The sequence below is a fragment of the Onychomys torridus genome, chromosome 1 (assembly GCF_903995425.1).
Source record: "Onychomys torridus chromosome 1, mOncTor1.1, whole genome shotgun sequence".
NCBI lineage: Eukaryota > Metazoa > Chordata > Mammalia > Rodentia > Cricetidae > Onychomys > Onychomys torridus.
The window spans coordinates 60,583,743-60,604,227 of NC_050443.1; positions in this window are offsets into that span (position 1 = coordinate 60,583,743).

A 20,485-nucleotide genomic window follows, 5' to 3' on the forward strand; every position below is an offset into this window, starting at 1 on the left:
AGGAAAGAATAGAGGTCCACAACACCCCTGCACAGTAGGTACTATATGTGACCCTCCTGACGTGACATGGGAACTCTTGATGAGTGACTCTCACCAGTCAGTAGGCAGGTGTGTGGGCTCTGAGCTGGCCCGGGAAGGGGGAGGCAGATGCAGAGGTTCTATACCCCCCTATTAGAAAGTGGGGTCTGCAGGATGAGAGCTGGTGAACAGCAGTTCAGTCAAGTAGGTGGATCAGGTGCTTCTCCTTCAATTGCATCCCCTGTGGGCATCTTTCGAAGAAGACAAAGAGATCCTTTGAATTGCCAGCCAGAGCTCACAGCCTTCACTGGCTCACGTGGGGCATCATCCTCATGCCTTAGAACTATTGCCTCACTGGTGGCTGGCTGCACACACACAGGGCTATTATTGTTCCCATTTCATAGGTTCTGAAACTGAGGTCTAGAGACGGCTAGGAAGAGGACTCTGGATTTGGACGGGGGAGTGTGTATGGGGACAGCTCACCCACTCATCCCAGCCTGCCTTCTGTCTCTGCAGGAGGGAGCTCTGGCTGACTCAAACTCAGTTCACTTGGAAGGTCTCTGTGGGTGGTGGTGCAGCTGTGGTTCACACTTGACTTTCTTGGATCCGTCTTGCTCACCTGTGTTGCCACAGTAGGTACAGGCTGATTTTTCCGTAACGTTCACTAATGAATCACTGAGTGCCCGTCCCCCTGAACTTGGCAGGAGATGGTATAGAGTGCCTGAGTATTTTTCCCAGGGGTTCAGTTTCCTCATTTTCCTCTGCTTGGAACTAACAGTACTGGCTTATCATGTTAACTAAGTGCTCAGTACAGGGCCAGGCAGCCCCCAAGGTGACTGTGGCTGTCTTGTGTCCTCAGAATGCTCAGGAAGTGCTGGCTGTGGACTTTCCTACCTTGGCTGGCACCCAGGCCTTCCTCATAGTACTGGGAGCTCACGGTCTTCCTAGGAAAGGGAGGCCAGTCCCCTCACGTGGCTGTGCATGTTGAGTATTGCCGTCGGCAATCTTGGCTCCTGGGTAGCCCATTGGTGCCCATTTATCCATTTGGCAAGCCACTGGCACCTCCCACTTCTTCCCTCTGTGGTCAGAGATCAACAGTTGTCTGAGGCAGCATCTCTGGACTTGTTCCATATGTGGAACTTGTGGGCGGAGCTGCTGGGACACATGGACCCGGCTGACTGAGACAGTGGGGCCTTCCTAGCAGCTGTCACCTGTTTGGGGGGACAGACAGGATCTAGAATTCATTCCAGTTGCACCACTGGGCAGAGTCTCTGAGGGGTCCCTGGTGACCTAGCCTCATAAAGACAGCGACTCTGCTGCCTCTTGCATTGTGCTTGCTGAGGGCTCTCCTCACGGGGCTGGGGTAGCGCCCCCCCTCCTGACCTGGTTCTCTCTTCTCTTTCCAATGCAGGCATTCTCTAACTAGAACTCTGTACATTGTCTTAACACAGTGCTTCTCATCCTTCCTAATGCTGCGACCCTTTGATACAGGGCGACCCCAACATGTAGCATTAGTTCCATCGCTACTTCATAACTGCCATTTCGCTATTGTTAGGAATCACAATGTAAATAGCTGTGTTTTCCAATTGTCTTACCCCCAAAGGGGTCACAGGTTTGGAACCACTGCCTTAACAGGAAATAGCTCAAGGAGTCTCCCCAGTGCCAACATACATGAGGTTTTATTTTTGTTTTATGTAACCTAGGCTAACCTCGAACTTCCTATGCATCTAAAGATAAGCTTGAACCCCGATTCTCTTGCTTCCCCTCCTGAATGCTGGGATTACAGGCCACAACCAGCTAAATATTGGTTCTTTCTTTCTTGCCGTTTTTAGAGACAGGGTTTCTCTGTGTAGCCCTGGCTGTCCTGGAACTCGCTCTGTAGATCAGGCTAGCCTTGAACTCACAGAGATCCGCCTGCCTCTGCCTCCCAAGGGCTGGGATTACAAGCCTGTATCACCAGGCATGGATCTCCACTGTTTCATGTTGAAAACACACAGACACACATCTATTTTTATACCTTTTCATATTACATTTTTCTTTATTTAGCAACATATCTACATTAGAGGGATACACGTGATACATAGACACAGTTGGGCATCGCTCAGCGGCAGAGCCCTTGCTGATCCCGTGTGTGGCCCTGGGTCTGAGGCCCAGCATCACAAACGTGAATGAATGAATGGATGAATGAACGAAAACTGCAGACCCAGCAAAATGCTCAGTAACTGTGAGTTGAATGGAACCAGATGATGTTATCTGGCTGACACCAAATTGCTACTAGCGGAGAGATGACCAATTAGAGCCGATCTTGTCTGAGACATGCCTCGGGATGCTGCCACGTGTGGGGATGACTCAGTTCTCCCCCACTCTTCTCTGTCTGAGTTCCTGCGCACTTCTGTTTGCACAGTGGGCTGTTACATCATTTGGACCTCACTTGGCTTCAGCGCATCATTTACACGTTGGATCCGCCCCTGTTCTCTCCTTGTCCGCCAGCAGCAATTAAAAAGGACTACTCCCCGCCAACACAATCCTAGACACAAATGCAAACTCGGGCAGTGAGATTCCATGTCAACAGTAAATTGTGAGGTGGCCATGCTGACAAGACTGACTGTGAACATAATTGCAGAGGCTTGCTTACCATTCAAGACACACACACACACACACACACACACACACACACACACACACACACATGGCTCTTTCTTTTAAAGACAGCATCTCATATATCCTAGGCCTGCCTTGAACTTCCGGTGCAGATGAGGATGACCTTGAACTTTTGATTCTCGGGCCTCCACTTCCTAAGCACTAGGACTGTACATTACCACGCCAGGTTTAAGTGGTGCTGGGGATCAAACCCCAGACTTCATTCATGCTAGGCAAACACTCTGCTAACTGGGCTACATCCTCAGCCCCCACACAGGGTCTTATTTATTCCTCTCCAAAGCCCAGTGAAATAAATATAACCCATTTTACAGATTAGGAAATTCAGTCTTGAGCTGGACCTGATGTCATAGGCCTGAAATCTCAAATTCTTGGTTGGGCAACTTAATGAGACCTTATCTCAAAGTAACAAAAGGAGGCTGAGGATGTACTATAGCTCAGGGGCAGACCTGGCCTAACAAGGACACAGCTCTGTGTTCAACCCCCAGACCCGCCAATAAACCACCTTTCTCCTGGTAACCAAAAGACAGAGAACTCTGCTCCATCTTAGGGGCACTGAATAACTTGCCAAAGGTACCTGTTTAGGAAATGATGTCACAGTTTGAAGCTGTTAGTCTAATTCTGGGGACCCCTAGGACTGGTGGGTGGCAGGGCCAGGGACCCAACTATGGTCTTTGCTGTTGGTTCCCAGCAAGGGGAGCTCCCTCTGGCCAGACTCGGAATGAACGGGGCCTGAGGCAGTGGATGGAAGGGAAGCAAGGTGGTCATGTCCCTGTTGGAAACTGGACTCCTGGAGTACTTCTTCCCTGCTGTCCTGGGTCAGAGCACTTCACCTTTAAGGGTGCCCATGTGACCTGGACTCCTCAAAGTGAGCAAACACACACACCACAAATGCCATTTAGAAGATAATGGTCCATGTCCATGACTGTAACAATGACTCTGTGATGGGTGCTGGCCAAGGACTAAGGGTTCTGGATGATCTTGCAGAGTCCTTGGCAGGCCAGCCTGGGCTTGGGGCCGGCAATGCTGAAGATGGGAGTATGTCGCACTGGGCATATGTAGTTTAGTGGCAGAGCGTTTGCCTGGCCCTTAGCACCCCACCCCCCACCCCCACACAGAAAAGCACACTCATGGCCATTGTTCCCTGGTAGCACCCACCCCCTTCCCTCCTGCCTCACTTCCTCCCCCACCTCCTCTGTTCCTACTGCCCTTTGCTTATTCCCTGTTCTGGGCCTGTTGGCACCTGAAGCTGGAACTCCATCTCCAGAAGCAGCACAGGGTAGCCAAGCAGGCCTGGAGTCAGGGCCTCCAGCCAAACTCATGTCCCAAGTCACAGGCAGACCTGAGTGCCATTGGGTTTCCTGGCATCAAGCAGATCCCTGGTTCTAGTCCCAAGATGGATGACCTAGTAGTAATTTATGATAAGGGCTGGTTGCCACCTTCCTGAGCAACAGCCCAGGGTGGGTAGTTGTCCAGGAAGGTCACCCAGACACAGGCTGAGTCCCAGACCCCTGCACTGCCTCTCTAGGCAAGAGACTCCAGAAAAGGACCACAGAGCTCAAGGACACACAGAGCAGGGCAGTGCTGCTCTCCCTATTCAGGTCCAGGTCTGAGGATGCTGACCCACTCCGGCTGTCTGACCAGGCCAGGTAGCACCCCCTGCTCCAGCCTGAGCCCCACACAGCAGTCTGTCTTTCTCTTCCTAGACTAACATAGTTAGAGGTAGAAGTTAAGCTCCCAGTAGCCCGAGGAACATGTCAACCACAAGCAAAGCTCAGGTAAGTGCCCCCCACTTGCAGTTCCTAATACAACTGTCACTTGACTTGGCGTGAGCAGCGTGTGCATGGGGGGAGGGGTTCCGATTCTTTCATCTGGGTTTGGTCTCTGCTAGAATCTAAACCTTTTCTACTTAAAAACAAACAAACAAACAAAAGCATCCTTTGTACAGACACCACGGTCCTCACTCCTGGGACCACCTTACCCACCTTACCTTATTGATACCGTACCAGGCCACACTGGCGCCCCTGCTGTTTGTCTGTCTGTCCAGTCACCTTCCCACCAGAGGGCCTTTGCACAGGCCCTTTGCCATGCCTCTCTTCTTCCACACCCCTCCTATCTTTCAGAACGCTTCTCTCCTGTTACCATTTTTAACTACTGTGTGTTAAAAAGTATGCATAGTACCCGGGCAGCCTTCACCACTTGGCTTTTCCCCACAGCATTTCCCGCCACTGGACAGACTGTAGCTAGCCTCATTTGTTTGTTTATTGTCTTTCTTTCCCGACTAGAATATCAGGTCCAGGCAGGCAGAGGTTGCTCTGTTTTGTTCATTACTGTATCTCCAGGGACTAGAAATGTGCCAGTCACCCAGTAGACAATGCATCAATATTTGCTGAATGAATAATTTCACAGCAGAAAATTTCACTGTAGAAAACTTGTTTCTACATAAAAACACAAAGAAGTAGGAAATGCCTAGAAGGTAGGCCTGGTGGCACGTGCCTGTAATCCCATGAGACAGGAAGATCAGGAGTTCAAGATCACCCTAAGCTACACAGTAAGTGTTAGGCCAAGCTGGCCTCTGAGACTTCTTCAAAATAGAGCTGACTTCTGTGGCCCTACCTTCCACCCCCACCCCCACTTGGGAAGCAGAGGCAGGCAGAGAGCTGAGTTAGAGGCTAGTCTGGTTTACATAAGGGATCCAGGTCAGGGAGACCCTGTCTTAAATAGACAAACAAAAACCAAACCAAAGGGACTGGAGAGATGGCTCAGTGGTTAAGAGCACTGGCTGCTCTTCCAGAGGTTCAATTCCCAACAACCATATGGCAGCTCACAACTGTCTGTAACTCCAGTTCCAGGAGTTCTGACACCTTCACACAGACACACACACAGGCTAAATACCAATGCACACAAACAAACAAACAACACCCAAAAGATGCCTAGACTCTGCCATCCTTCCAGATGAGCTCGCTGAAGACATTCAAGTGGAAGCCAAATGGCCTTCGGGTGAGAGATTATGGAAAGATGTGTCAGATGGAAGTAATATTAGGTAGGAACATTAAATTTCCCTGTTCAGTAGCCTGGCAGTGGTAAGTAATCCTAGCACTTGGAGGTGGAGACAGGCAGATTTCTGTGCGTTCCAGGCCAGCCTGGTCTACAGAGCAAGTTCCAGGATAGGCAGGACAACACAAAGAAACCCTGTCTCTGAACACACACACACACACACACACACACACACACACACACACACACACACACGATGTATATATTCCCTGCTCAGGAAACTTCTAGAAGTTTGCAGAATATCTCCCCTTTTCTGAGTTACTCTCTGGAATTTTGAGACCATAGATGAGGCTTTGCCCTTGGTCCTCTGCCCTGGGTGGGGAGCCCTACAACCCAGAAGGCTTGGGAAACAGGGTGGAGAGGAGCCACCATCACATCCAAACAAGACTGTCTCGCGAGGAAACAGCAGAAGCCTTCTCAGCCCTTAGCAAACAGAGACATGGGTGGGGTGCAGCCAGCCTTCATGTGCACCAACCTGGGTTTATTTGAGGAATGCAGTCCTGATGGACACGGGGAGCCTCAAATGGGTCCTCCTCCACCTACTGCACATCCTAAAATTCCACCATTAGAGCCACTTAGGTTTCTGAAATTTTGTTTGAGACAGGGTTTTGCTGTGTAACATTTTAATGGTCCAGGCTGGTCTCAAACTAAAGGTAGTCTCTCTGCCACGGCATCTCAAGTGCTGGGATTACAGGTGAGCCACCACACCTAGCTAGTGTTCTGCTTGTAGTGTGTGCGTGCGTGCATTCGTGAGTGAGTGAGTGTGTGTGTGTGTGTGTGTGTGTGTGTGTGTGTGTGTGCATGCACACACATCCAGGTGTGGGTGGAGGCCAGAGGCTAACCTGAGGTATCATTGCTTGTCTTACTAAGACCTCTCATTAGCACATGAATCTCCTGCTTAGAGCCTCAGGATCTGCCCTCTGGCTCCAGAGTTCTGGGATAACAAGCACGTCACACCACCTTTATTTCCTGGTGCTGGATTGTGGACTCAGACCCTGCAAGCACTTTAAGGACTGAGCTATCTCCCCAGTCCCACTTGTCTGCCTTTAAAGTGTCCTCATGGGCTGATGGTGGCCTGGGCATAGAGTGTTTGTCTAGCAGAAGAAAGGATTCCAGTCCAGTCCCCAGCACCTTCAAACAATGGGTTCGGAGGCTCCAACTCGGGTTGTCAGGCTTGGTGGCAGGCGCGTCTGTCTGCTGAGCCCCATTCCTAGTGAGAGTGCCTGATTTCAAGCGTGTGCAGCCACATCCAGCATCCCTGGAAGACACTAAGAGAAGAAAGGGTGGGGAGGGCATCGTGACCTACAGTAGACTGGCCAGATGAGGTCAGGACCAAAAGGTCAGCCTTCCATTCGGTGACTGCTGCTGTATCCAGTTGAGCAGTGAGCAGCCATGGATGCAGATGGTAGGTAGGTGTGGCTTTAGATGAATGAAGGGTTGAACATGAGGTGAAGCCAAACTCTGAATCAAAGATGACTCCTTGGTTTGGACCTAAATGAGAGGATGGTAGTGTGATCAGCTGAGACAGGAAAGCTGTGGGGGATGATGGGATTTGGGGATATCACTTTTAAAAGTCCACTAAAGGGACTGGAGAGATAGCTCAGTGGTTAAGAGAACTGGCAGAGGCAGGCGGATCTCTGTGAGTTCGAGGCCAGTCTGGTCTCCAAAGCGAGTTCCAGGACAGGCGCAAAGCTACACAGAGAAACCCTGTCTCGAAATACCAGAGAGAGAGAGAGAGAGAGAGACAGAACAGGCTACTCTTCCAGAGGTCTGGGACTTGATTCCTAGCTCCTAGGCAGCAATTAACAACCAGTTCCAGGTGATCTCATGCCCTCTTCTGGCCTCCTTGGGTATATGTTCATGTGGTACACAGACATATATGCGTGCAAAACACCCATACACATAAAAGTAAAAAGTAAAACATCAAGCCGGGTGGTGGTGGTGGTGGCGGCGGCGGCGGCGGCGGCGGCGGCGGCGGCGGCGGCGGCGGCGGCGCACACCTTTAATCCCATCACTTGGGAGACAGTGGCAGGTGATCTCTGAGTTCGAGCCCAGCCTGATCTACAGAGCAAGTTCCAGGACAGCCCGAGCTACACAGAGACACTCTGTCTGGAAAAATGAAAAACAAACAAAAATTAGTCTTACAAGAAAACCAAGACCAGAATCTGCTCCAGAGAGGCCATGTGCTCTGCCATGGTGACCACATAAACCAGGTCTGAATTTGCATGGCATCCCTGACAGTGGGTGTAGGCTGAGGTAATGCAAAGCAGGGACATTGCTAGGTCAGGAGGTGACCTCAGAGTGCTGTTCTCCATGACAGGAGTCCTCAAAACTGAGGCCTCCAGACAATGGTTGTGACCTCATGAATAAGCTCCAGTGTGGGCCCTGGCCCTTATCTGGGGCAGGAAGTGGCTACAGGAAGCCTGAACCAATGAGAAATCCCCACCATGCAGCTTTTTCCTCAGGACTCATCTTCACAGAAATAGGTTACTGGGTCATCTCACCTATGAGAAACATTAGGGGAACTTCTTGAGGGTTCACTGAAACAGGCCACCTGAGCATCCTGCTAAGCAAATTCACAGTGGCGGCCATCACGTCTTCATCCTAGCCTGAGGCAGACATTGCCAGTCCATCAAGAGGGACGGAACCCTTTGTCCAAAGTGTTCCAGACAGCCCCTGCTGCTCTATCTGGATTTACCCATGAGTCCTGGGTGTGGTGTCCCATGACTAGAAACCCAGTGCTTGGGAGGCTGTGACTCTAAAGTCAACTCAAGTTACACAGGGAATTCCAGGCCAGTCTGGGATACACAGCAAGACCCTGTTAGTTTCATAGGCTGGGAGCTGTGGCCCAGGCCTGAGGTTTGATGTCAGGATGGTGGGGATAAGAGAAAGTGCCAATGTGTGACATGCCAAGAGGATGCCATGCCAGCCCTCCATGTCAACAAGCAGGGTGTGAAGAAGTCCCATGGTGTTTGAGTGACCTTATAAAATTTGGACTTTCTCAGTTCCATGAGTCAGTTGGGCAGCACTGGACAGATGTTAGGAGGCCCAGAGCCCAGATGGGCAGCTGACCCCTCATGTCCACTTGAACCTCTAGCCTCAGGGCCTGTGTCCTAGGCTGATCCCACAGGACCAAGAATGGTGTCTCTGCTGGGTGTGTGACATGGGTGACACGTGTGTCCTGTCTCTTGGATTAACCATCCAGGCACAGATGGCACTCAACACAGCTGAACAGATGCCTTAGGGTGGTCCCCACAGGGGGACAGGTCATCTCTACCTCAGATTCCTGATCCGCTGCTGAGGAATCCGACCCACAAATAACTTGGTGAAGCCTCAGTTTCTTCATCCATTAAGTGGGGATGATACCTCCCCCTGAAGTGATGTCACAAGAATGGAGTGGACTACTTCTATAAGACGTTTGGCATGATACCTGGCACACACCAGGTGTTCACACAGAACAGTTGGCAAGATGACTGATTGGGAGACTTCTCCAGCTGTAAGAAGCCAGGCTGCAGCCCATACCTTCCCGTGGGAACTGCTACCTCACACCTGTTGAGTAGACACTGGGGCCTGAGTACATCGGCCAAACTTGGAGGGTGAGAAAATTTTTCTCTATGTGGGAAATGGCAGAGAGAGAGAGAGAGAGAGAGAGAGAGAGAGAGAGAGAGAGAGTATGTGTGTGTGTGTGTGTGTGTGTGTGTGTGTGTGTGTGTGTGTGTGTGTTTGAGGTCCCTCTTTCCAGAGAGGACTCTTAGTATCTTCTGGGACCAGGGTGGGTAGCCTCAAAATGTTCCCAGTTGGAAACAAGGGAGAACTGCCCATTCTGCCCAACCTGTACCCCTGGCCATTTGCTGGTCCTCAGTCCCACATGCCCACTCATATCACAGCTAACATCAGACACACCGCTTCCTTTCCCTCTCAGGAACCCCGCCAGTCCTCCCGTACAGCCCAAGGTGGTCTTGAACTCACTCTGTAGCTTAGGCTGGCCTATGACTTCGATCTGCTTGCCCCTGCTCTCCAAGTGCCGGGGTTGTGGGCATGAGTCACCACAACCCACGCTCTGTTTTGCTGAGTGACTTCACCCTGTGCACAGGTCAGACAAAACTCACCAAGAAGAGAGGGGAGGCAGGGAGGGGCCGTTGGGACCTTGTGTCTGAAATCAGTGTTGACAGACAAAGTTAGGTGTGAATCATTAGGAGCGGACCTGCTTTGAAATAGCAGGGTGGATTAGGAAGATGTGAACAAGGAAGCAGAGCAGAAGAAAAATGGCTAAGCCGGTTGTGTGGTGAGTGCCTGGCAGCACAGTACAGGAAGCTGAGGCAGGTGGATCACCATGAACTTGAGGACAGCCAAGGCTACAAAGTGAGACTAAGTGGGGAGGGGATAGGAGAGAGGGGATTCGGGAGGGACAGTCACACGAAGGGCCGCTTGAGGGTCATATGGAAACCTGCTATTGTAGAAGCTTCCTAAAACACATACATGTGTGAAAGAAACGGGGTCACCAAATAACAGGGAGACAATGCCCCAACTAGACATCATTTGCCGCCAACTGAAATCTCCTGTGCAGGGAAAGGTTACATCTTGTTGAGTCACTGGCCAAAAGAACATCTCAGGCTATTGCCAAGGCTATTGGTTGCTCTCCATAAACTGATGGTGAGGCTTTATTGCTAAAGACAACATTTGCATATCTCAGTGGACACGGAGAAGTCCAGCTGGTGCCCAGTTAGAGCCTTCACCCCACTGACTAGTGCTCATGGTCTGGCAGGTACCCTGCATGCTACCAGAGGAGAAAGATAACCACCAACGCAGCTACAAACCCTTTGACCCAAAACGGTGACTGCCTTTAAGATATGCCGGTGTCATAGTGGCACAGCAGTCGTGGAGTAACCAACCACTGTCTGATTGGATTTAAGGCCCACTCCATGAGATGGAACCCATGCCAGATACTGCTCAGGTGGCCAAGAACCTGAGATTGGATAAGGTACAGGTCTAAGGGAAAACCAAAGATTATTGTTCTGCTAAAGGACCAATGCAGTAAAATGACTCCTAATGACATTGCTGTACCCATAGATCAGTGCCCTGCTCAGCCACCATCAGAGAAGCGTCCTGTTGTGGTAGATGGGAACTAACAGAGACCCACAACTGGACAATGTGCAGAGAGTGAGAGACTTTGGAACACTCAGCCCTAAATAGAATGTCTTCATCAAACTCCTTTCCGCAGGCTCAGGGAGCTTTGCAGAAGAGGAGGAGGAGATTCTAAGAATTAGGGGGATGGAGGACTCCAAGGAAACAGTGTCCTCCAGACAGAACAGGACTGATGTACATATGAACTTGCAGAGACTGTGGCAGCATGCACAGGTCCTGCACAGGTTCAAGCCGGGCAGGGTCCCAGTACTGAGAGGGCACATGGACACAGACTCCCTGTAACTCAAATTACTGAACAGTCTTATTAGTAGAAAACCTGGTAGCAGATATTGGGGTAAATTCTGAAAGATCAGAGAGACAAGACCAGCTACAGCCAACCTCACCTCGCCAACTCCTCAGCTGATCTTGTTTCTTCAGACTGAAAGCCTCTGAGTCCTCACTAGGAAGGGATCTCAGCTGAACTGCTTAAAAGGCCTCTAGTTCCTGATCCTCATGCCTTATATACCTTTCTGTGTCCTGCCTTATTACTTCCTGGGATTAAAGGCGTGTGTCCTTCCCAAGTAAAGACATGAGATCTCAAGTGCTGGGATTAAAGGTGTGTGCCACCACTGCCTGACCTCTACGTCCAATCTAATGGCTGTTCTGTTCTCTGACCCCAGATAACTTTATTAGGGTGCACAATATATAGGGGGACACAATATATCACCACAACTCCCTCCCTTAGCCAAGAAGCTATCTTCAATTGATACCTTTTTTACAAAGGAAAAATTATTTTTCCCCAGTGGAGTCTCACGGGGTATATTAGTCCAGCAGTAGACAGACGGTCAACGTAAAACAAACTCAGTGTTTTTGTAGATTCTGGGTCTCATATTGCTTTGTTTGGGAATTATTTTTTGTCTTATTGGTGTTTTGCTTGCATATTATGATTTCTGATTTTGTGTTTTTATGGGGTGTGTGTGTGTGTGTGTGTGTGTGTGTGTGTGTGTGTGTGTGTGTTTTAATGTTTTTTGTTTGTTTGCCTGTTTGCTTTCTAAAGAGAAAAAGAAAGGCATGGAACCGAGTGGGTGGGAAGGGTCTCGGAGGATATGGGGAGGGGAATTGTGATCAATACAAATTTTCTTTTCAATAAAAAAGAGTGGGCAGAGGGAGAGGGCAGGTGCCTGGTTAACTAGAGAGTGACCCACGGCCTTCTGCAGGAACCAGGAAGGATTTTTGCCATGAAGCTATACCCCAGCCTCCTCAGGATGTTTTTCCTAAGGATTAAGGCAGAAGGACTTTCTTAGTGTGTTGACTCAGGCAGATTGGAATCTCATTTTCAGGAAAAACTGGTCTGTTTGGGGATGTATCTTCTTCCTTAAAGTTGAGTATGTGGCCGGCTGTGGTACAGCCTGCCAGATTCCAGCTCTTGTGTACAGGGAAGAGGATCAGGAGTTCAAAGCCATCCTCTGCTTAATTAGTGAGTTCAAGGCTAGCCTGGGCTACATGAGCCCTTGTCTCAAAACATAAAACAAATTGCTGGTCCTAGATACAGATACTCTTACATCAACTAATAAAAACTGCTGATGTGAAAGTCAACACAGAAGCAAAAGAGCATAGTGATAAACACTCGTAATCCCACAGGCTGGGGCAGTGCTGCTACATGATCAAGGCTAACCTGGGCTATATATCGAGGACCACACCAGACAGGGCTATGTAGCAAGACAGCGGTATCCAAAAACCAAAATCAAAACCAAAGCAAAATGCGAAAGGAACCGGGCTCTGCATCTAAGAACATTGTCTAATACGTGCAGCATTCGAAGAGATTAGCAATGGTTCTCTCACTTGGCCCAGTATGAGAGGCTACAGCCAGGGAGGCCCCTCAGCCTCTAGGTTGTGTGTGTGAGTGTACATGCTCATGTGTGCAGATGCAGGTGTGTATGCGTCTTGCTGCTAGTGGGGAGATCAGAATACAGTCATGGGGTGTCAGTATTCACTTTCACCGCGGTTGAGGCTTTGTAGTGAAGCCAGCTTCAGGAGCCTCTCCAGGTCTGTCTCCCATTTCCTGAGGGCATAATGCGGTTCCAGACTCTTGCGCTACTGTGTCTGGCCGTTAGTTGGTTTCTGGGGATCTGACTCAGGTCTCAGACTACTGCAGTAAGTGCTTTTTTCACCCACAGAGACATCTCACTGATACTCTTCCTCCTTGTCTGCTTGGTCCAGGCTCTGGAGGGATGAGAGCAATGCACAAGTTGTTCCGTGAGCTCCCGAGATGCCAGGGCTGGATGGAGATACACAGTGATGCTGGCACAGGGGGAGCCCCAGGAATGTCCATGGAGTCTAGAGGCCCCAACTGGTGGAGGGGGCAAACCACAGTCATTGCTACAGAGCCCCAGCAGGAACTGGCTTCAGATATCAGGCCACCAGGAGTCCAGATCAAGGCCCATTTCCTTGGGAGCCTTGGGCCCCCTTAAGAGCTGGGGCCAGGCTTCTCCCAAAAGGCTAAGCTAGGCTCACTCAGTTGCCCCAATGACAATCTGCCTCCATGGCTGTGTCCCTTTAGCACTCAAGGCTGGCACCCGTGACTGCTCTCTAAGGCCAAGACAAACTACTCTCATGACAAGAAAGCCTACTCATGCCTCTGAAGTCAGCTCCTGGGAACCTGCTCTAGGGGTGAGTCTGGGTCAGTCCTGGATGAGGGGCCTGTTAGGGCCTGGCCTCTTCAATTCTCCTACACATACCAGCATGCAACGGGACATAGGGTAGCTATCAGAGCATGGCTTCTCCTAGCAAAAAACTTCAAGTAGCCTGGCAATGGCAACATACACTTTTGAACCCAGCACTTGGGAAGCAGAGGCAGGTGGAGCTCTGAATTAAAGGCCAACTTGGTCTACAGAGAGAGTTCCAGGACAGCCAGGACTGTTACACAGAGAAACCCTGTCTCGAAACAACAACAAAAAAGGTGTGTAAATGGTTTCTGTCCCGCCAGCAACTCCCAAATACCCAGAAGCCGCTTCTAAAATAATTGACTTGGAGGCTTAATATTAGTTATAAATGCTTGGCTGGTGGGTCAGGCTTATTACTAACTAGCTTTTACATTTAAATTAACCCATAATTCTTCTTTATGCTTTGCCACATGGTTCGTGGCTTGTTACCTACCTCATTTTCTACGTCTTGCTTCCTCAGCAGCTGGCTGATGATGTCTATCCCGACTCCGCCCTTCCTCATCTCCTTCCTCGGTTGATTGTACTGCCTAACCTTATCCTGCCTCACCATTGGCCAAAACGATCTTATTGCCAGCCAACGACAGCAACACACTTTCACAGCACACAGAAGGACATTCCACAGCAAGGGTGAGGTTCCGTGAAGGTGCTGACGGAGGGCTGCTCTTGTATCCTCATGAATACAGATTTCCTAGTTGCTTATTTCACGCCCATGGGGCTTCCACAAACATCGTAGCTGGGAGCGTCCCGTATTTCCACTCAGATCTCCCTGCTCTGCTTGACTCTGTCTTGCCTAGCACTGGGTCTGTGGCCGAGGAGAGAGATGGAAAACTTAGGAGCCAGATGGCCCTGCCAATCTCCAGCTATGTGACCTAGTCTCCACTCTTTGCCTCAGTTTACTCATTTGTATGAGAGGTCACTGTATGACCTCTCAGATGAGAGAAACATCTGGCAGAGAGCAGGCCTTCTATAAGAGTAAACATGGGACTGGGAATGTAGGTCAGTTGGTAGAGTGCCTAGCATGTCCGAAGCTCTGGGTTCGATCCCAGCATCTCATAACACCAGGTGCACACCTGTAATTCCAACCCTTGGAAGGTATAGGCAGGAGAATCAGAAGTTCAAGATTACCCTCAGTTGTCCCAGGAAAAGGCACAAAGCTACACAGAGAAACCCTGTCTCGAAAACAAACAAACAAACAAAAAACAAAAGATTACCCTCAGTTATACAGAGTTCCAGGACAGCTTGGGCTACATGAGATCATCTCAAAAAACTGTGAACAGTACCTGCCTGATGGGAACTTCCAGGTGGGGCGGGGGTCCATGATTTTCTAGGTCTGCAGAGATGATTCATAGCTTCAGAGCTCTGGGCCTGCCTGTCACCTCTCCGTGTCAGGAATGCTGAGCCGCCCTCACAGTTCAGCAGACAGTATACCACAGTGGAAGAGTTCATGCCGCTCGTTCCTGAGGCTGAGACACGGAGCTGACAGCCCCTGCCCTCCCCTGGTGTCCCGACGTTCACCTGCCCTGCTAGCAGTGGAGGTGACCTCAGTTCACCCCAGTCTTGGGAAGGGCGCTTGTGCTGGGGTGAGCCCTGGGCTTCCTTTGTCCGGAGGCTCACTGGGGTGCTTAGAAGGTATGGTTCAGGCAGCTTTGGGGGAGATGGTGGGGGTTATATGGGGTGACACCTCTCAACAGGGCATGAGGTCTGGGCTGCTAGAGATAAGTCTGAGAAAGGAAACCCCGCTGACACTGGTGACCAGGGTAGCAGTGTCGAGAGTCCCCCATGGTGTCCCTAGTGTCCCAGTAGCCTATGCTATTTCTCTCGGAAGCCCCGTCTTCCCAAGAAAGACAACTAAGTCTGTATTCCATTTAAACTTGCTATCACTTCTTGTTTTGTGGACAAGGGATGAAATGGTCTAACTCTGTAGCCCAGATTTGCCTGGAATGCACATGAAGCCCAGGCTGGTCTTCAATTTGTGGATATTGTAAGGATTATGTCCTTAATTACGCCACAGCCTTCGATGGCGTCCCAGTCCCAGCCTAAAAGGCAGGTGTGTTCTCTCTTCCACACTCTCTCCTTTCGTGTCTCTCCCCCTCCACTCAGTCTCTCTCTCTCCCTCTTTCTCTCAATAAAGCTCTAGAAAGGTAACCATGGCTCTTGATTCTTCTGTCAACCAGCACTCTCCTCCGCTGGCATGGTGCCACTTAACCAACAGATATCTTCCTGCCTTGATGTCTAGGAGGGTTAGGATTATAATCGTGAACCACAAAGTCCAGCTCTTTTTTTGGCTTATTGAAACAGGATGTCATTATGGATTCCAGGCTGGCCTCAAATCCGTGATTCTCCTGCTGCAGCCTCCCCAGGATTAGGATTACAGGCATTGGCCACCACACCTGACCTTTTGTATCATTTAGTCCCACCCCTTCTTTGAGCTCAGGTCTCTTTATTCCTTTGGGGGGAGAGGGTTTGAGACAGGGTTTCCCTGTGTAGCCCTGGCTGTCCTGGAACTCACGTTGTAGACCAGGCTGGCCGTGAACTCATAGAGATCTGCCTGCCTCTGCCTCCTGCACTGCCCAGAAGTTCTTCATCATTCTTTCAATAAATCTTAAATTAAAAGTAACTAGGCTCCCCCATTATCTCCTCTATTCCTGTCAAGGAGTCTGCCACACCCCTGCTTTGCCGATGAGGAAACCTCCTCAGCTCTGGGACCTTGGTGGAGGTAGTCTAGCTAGTAAGGGGCTGTGTGTCTTCCTGCCTGCTAGGCACGAGGCCCCACATGTAGTGTGGATCCTAATTGATCTGAATAATAAAAACCCAGAGCCAGATATGGGGTAAATGCAGAAAGATCAGAGAGACAAAGGAGCCAGCCACAGCCACATCTTACCACCCAACTCCTCAGTCTGAAAGGGCCCGAGCTCCTGTCTCCTCCCGCCTTATATTCCCCTCTCTGCCCAGCATATCACTTCCTGTTTCCTCCTCCCAAGTCCTGGGGTTCAAGGCATGTGTGCCTCCCAAGTACTGAGATCAAAGGCATGAGATCCCAAGTGCTGGGATTAAAGGTGTGTGCCACCACTGCCTGGTCTCTATGGTTAACTAGTGGCTTAGTGCCACACTCTGATCTCCAGGCGAGCTTCATTTGTTTGTTGTTGTTGTTGTTTTGTTTTGTTTTTTTAGACAGGGTTTCTCGGTATAGCTTTGCGCCTTTCCTGGAACTCACTCGGTAGCCCAGGCTGGCCTCGAACTCACAGAGATCCGTCTGCCTCTGCCTCCTGAGTGCTGGGATTAAAGGCGTGCGCCACCACTGCCCGGCCAGCAAGCTTCATTTGTTAGAGCACAAACAAAATATCACCACACCCACAGGGTTGGAGCCAGCAGGGTCAGACAAGGCCGGGCTGGCTCTTCCCACAATGCTCAGGAGAGGAGGCCCAGGAGGCATCAAGGAGAGACCAGCCTGTGATTGGCAGGTTTCAGGGGAATGCTTCCTGGAGGGAATGGATGGGGAGAAGAGGAGGAGGAAGTAGACAGCATGTCCAAAGCCTGGAGGCCGAGTTCAGTCCTGACTGAGGGAGTGACGCTGAAGGCATGGGATGGGAGCGGGGACTCTGCTCATGAGGGTGGGAGGCTAGAGGACCTCAGGTGCTGGAGTGTCCCACACCTTCTGTAGCCTGCCTAGGGGCTAGCTAGAAGACACCCACCGTGCTTAGGAACCCACACTAGGGCAGACACTTCTGGCAAGACAGGTCACTGGCTCCTCCTTCTGAGAGGAGCTGAATGTCAACTGGGTACCAACTCGCCTTTCTCAAGTGTGTGTGTGTGTGTGTGTGTGTGTGTGTGTGTGTGTGTGTGTGAGAGAGAGAGAGAGAGAGAGAGAGAGAGAGAGAGAGAGAGAGAGATTTGAGACCAAACCCAGTGCTTTGAGCATAATAGGTAAACACTTCACCCCTGAGCTACATCCCAGCCTTATCTTGCTCCAAATAGTTGGAAGTCCAGGCGCATGTCCCACAGCCTGATTCACACTGGACATCTTATCTTTAGCTGTGACCTTCAGAGACTCTGGGTTCTCACACTGTCGTCCTGAAAAACGTATTTACATTAAACTGTCAATGACTCATACAGCTTAAAATGGAGTGACTATCAGGCTTGCGTATTCATAGGAATCATCCTGGGTGTGTGTGTGTGTGTGTGTGTGTGTGTGTGTGTGTGTGTGTGTGGTGATAACTGCTGTTTGACTTGCTCATTCTCAAACAATTCAGGAAGAAAACAAAGAACAGGGTAAGTGGCCCCCCTGAAGAATGTCAGCTTCAGTTGGGTACAGTGGTGTATTCCTGGGAGTACAGCATTCTTGAAGCTGAGGCAGAAAAACTGTCATGAGTTCCAGGCCAGGGGCTGGAGCTATGCTCAGCGGATAGAGTGCTGGCCTGGGATGGATGAAACTTTGGGCTCAATTCCCAGAATTTTAGAAGCCAGGCGTGGAACAGACACCTGGATTCCTGGCAGTTGGGAGACTGGGCAGGAAGATCAGAAGTTCGGGCCATCTTTGGCTGTTTACCTACTTTGAGACCAGCCTGACCTATAGACCCTGTTCACAAACAGACAAAGGCTGGCAGGATGGCTCAGTGGGTAAAGACACTTGTCACCAAACCTGAGGACCCGCATTAGATCCCCAGGTCCACATGGAGAGAAGAGAGAACTGACTTCTTGAAAAGTTCTTTATAGATATGTAGATATAGTTCTTTTTCTTTTTCCGAGACAGGGTTTCCCTGTGTAGCTTTGCGCCTTTCCTGGAACTCACTTGGTAGACCAGGCTGGCCTCGAACTCATAGAGATCCGCCTGCCTCTGCCTCCTGAGTGCTGGGATTAAAGACGTGCACTGCTGCCGCCACCACCACCACCACCACCCGGCTTAGATATATTTCTTTTTATGCTGTGTGTATGAGTATTTTACTTGCATGCATGTATATATGTGCATCATGTGTGTGTCTAGAGCCACAGAGGTCAGAAGAGGGCGTTAGATCCTCTGAGACTGGAGCTGCAGATGGTGTGATGCAGGTGCTGCCTGCCACTGACCAGGTTCTCTGTAAGAGCCATAGGCACGCACTCTCTTAACCACTGAGCCATCTCTGCAGTCCAAGAGAGTTGACTCTGGACAGTTGACTTCTGACCTCCACACATGCACTGTAGCACACATATACCCACAAAATTGAAAAAAATGTAGTAAGAACTTAAGTAAACAAATAAATAAGAATGTTGGTCCAGGGGAAGGTTTCCTCTGTTTCATCTTTCAGCTCTGTTCCCAGCACCTAGAACTTCTTGGTACAAAGTAAATGTTCACCACAGCCATTGTCCTGTGGCAGAGTCAGGTGAAAGGCATATTAAAATTTTGTTCTCTCTCTCTTCCTCCCTCTCTGAGACAGCATCTCACTAGCCTGGAATGGCCTCCAACTCATAGAGATCAGTCTTATTCAGTCTTCTGAGTGCTGAGATTAAAAGCATGAGCCACCATACCCAGCCTCTCTCTCTCTTTCTTTTGGAGACAGTGTTTCTCTATGTATCCCTGGCTGTCCTGTAGACCAGGCTAGCCTCAAACTCGAGATTCACCTGCCTCTGCCTCCTGAGTGCTGGGATTAAAAGCACGAGCCGCCACAGCTGGGCTGCTTCTTCTTCTCCTCCTCCTCCCCTCCTCCTCCTCCTCCTCCTCCTCCTCTTCTCCTCCTCCTCCTCCTCCTCTTCTCCTCCTCCTCCTCCTCCTCCTCCTCCTCCTCTTCTCCTCCTCCTCCTCCTCCTCCTCCTCCTCCTCCTCTTCTCCTCCTCCTCCTCCTCCTCCTCCTCCTCCTCCTCCTCTTCTTCTTCTTCTTCTTTTTTCAAGACAAAGTCTCACTCTGTAGTTTAGGTTGGTCCCAAATTCATGGCAAACCTCCTGCCTCAGCCTCCCAATCATTGGGTTACAAATGTAGCTGTCAGAAGCAGTGTGAATGCTGTATGTACATAGAGAAGTTTGGCACAGGACAGGGAAAACACTAGATCTGAATCATTCCAGAGGACAGGACCCTGCTGCTGTCTGCAGCTCAGCAGCCGAGCACTTGCTTAGCACCTGTGGGACCCTGGCCTCAGTCTCCAGCACCAGGAAGAAAAGGAGTGATCCCCCACCTGTCTCCTTCTGGTTTTTGTTGTTTTGAGACAGGATCTCCCTATGCAACCCAAGCTGGCTGTGAACTTGCAGCAATCCTCCTGCCTCAGTCTCCTGAGTGCTGAGGAGATTACACTTGGTTTAAGAGACTGAATTTTATTGGAGTTCAGCAGAAAAAAAAAACAAAGATAGAAACAAATTGCTGAATATTGGATCAATTTTTCACAAAATATATTGGTTTACTAATAATTTCTCTAAGGTTAAAAATAAATTATTATGAAGCTTCTTAAGAGCTGGGAATGTGAAGTTAGGGAGCTGACTCTGTGGGTAAATGCCTTGCTACACAAGGCCTGAGTTTGGATTCCCAGCACCTACCTAAGAGCTGGTAGAAATGAGGCGGTGAGGCGGGTGATGCTGAGGCTAGCCAGTCTAGACGAAACGGAGCTCCAGGTCCAGAGACCCTGTCTCAAAAACAATGAGGCTGGAGAGATGCTCAGTGGGTAAGAGTACTTACTGCTCTTCCAGAGGATGTGAGTTCAGTTCCCAGCACGTACATTAGGCAGCTTGTAGCTGCCCATAACTTCAGCCCAAGCAATCTGAAGCCCTTTTTTGACCTCCTTGGGCATTTGCCCTTACATGCACATACCCACACATACAAATACACAATTTAAAAAATAAAATAAGAACTGGGTGTGGTGGTGTCTGTCTTTAATTCCAGCACTTAGAAGACAGAGGCAGGAGGATCTCTGTGAGTTCCAGGCCACTCTAGTGTACATAGCAA